Raw genomic sequence first — 1,667 nt, 5'->3', positions numbered from 1 at the left:
ATTTTCCTACAAATGACTCAGATTTAGCCCTCGCTGTGGCCGATGCCCTGTTTGGGGGCGAGGGAGGCCATGTAACCGAAGAGAGCAAAGACCGAGACAGGACGCGGACAAATGGATAATTTTAAAATGAAATAAGAGACTATAAAATTTAAGCTTGGTGTAGTGACACATGTCTGCAATCCCAGCACGCTGAGATGCTAAGAGAAAAAAAGGGGCGGGCAACTGTTGTTCCCCACAAGAAATATAACCATTATGCAGTGCTAGCATATGCTAATAAAAAGAAACACCGCTTCGTGCAAATGGCTTTAGTTCAAGGCCTGTACCACACACACACACACACACACACACACACACACACACACACACAAAGATGCATTAGTATTTGTATTACCATAGCATTGAGAATCTCATTCTAAACCCACCTATGTATATACACCTATAAACACAGACATGTTCCTACCCTCTAAGAACTGTGAATGCACAGAAAATACTTTGCATGAAATGTTGTGCAGGGGCCAGAGCTATAGCTCAGCAGCATAAGCGCATGCCTGAGAAGCCAAGGTCCTGAGTTTGATCCTCAGTACCACACACACACACACACACACACACACACACTGCATAGTCCCTGGAAACTGGGGAGCATGTGTAGGTAAATCAGCAGCATCTCTTCTCTTGCTTTTGATTTTTAGAACACACAGCACAAGAATTATTTTAGAATCAAGCTTTTCACTTAATGAAATTTAAAAAAAAAGAAGAAATTACTTTATGTTAAAGGCGTAGGCCCACTTAGAAGGCAAAGAAGGTTAGACTTTTAAGTCTGACAATGATGTGCAAAACAATTAAAAATAAATTCCAGGTGGTCTAAAAATCCTAAAGTTTAAAAAGAAATTCTATAGTAAAATTAGAAGAAACTTTGAGGAAAATAGTCTTGGTGGTAGAAGCCTCCCTAAGGAAAAAAAAAAAAATGAAAGCCTAAAAAAAGTTGCTTATCTATTTGCACAAAGTGACTATTCCACTGAGACCACCCTACGCACATCTTACGTGTGGACTGCGCATCACTACCTGCTTTCAAAGAGAACAGTAGGGGAAAAGGCTGAAAATAGGGCAACTTTACATAGGAATCTGGCCAACACTACTCTAGCCAGGTGATTAAAGTTAAAACTAGGGGGGTGTGGTGGGGCTTGCCTGTAATCTCAGCTCTTGGGAGGCTGTAAACGGGCAGATCACTACGAGTCTGATCTACTAGTGAGCCTCTGAACACCCTGGAGACCCTTCCCTAAAATATAGGGAAAAAATTAAATAAATCAATAAATAAAGTTAAAACTGATAGTAGTAGATTAAGTTGACAGCAGGCATTCTTGATAGATGTGCTGAGAAGAGCACTTCATATTTACAGTGAACAACAGTCTAGTTCCGATAGAATTTGGAAAAACTTAACAAATCAAATTTTTTTATTCTGATTTTCTTCTTCCTCCTGAATTTCTTGTAACTTCCTTGCTATTATTTTCTTTTCTTCTCTTTCAACAAATCTTACATGTTTATATCTGGGAATCTGAACAACTTATTTGAGAACAGCATCATGTAGAATAGCAACCCTTGTTGAATTCCTATTTTCCTATTACTTTGTTTAGTGAAATCTTGTATCATTTCTAATGCTGGTTTTTTTT

Source organism: Octodon degus, unplaced genomic scaffold, assembly GCF_000260255.1.
Source record: "Octodon degus isolate 3935 unplaced genomic scaffold, OctDeg1.0 scaffold00022, whole genome shotgun sequence".
NCBI lineage: Eukaryota > Metazoa > Chordata > Mammalia > Rodentia > Octodontidae > Octodon > Octodon degus.
This window is presented reverse-complemented; position numbering follows the sequence as displayed.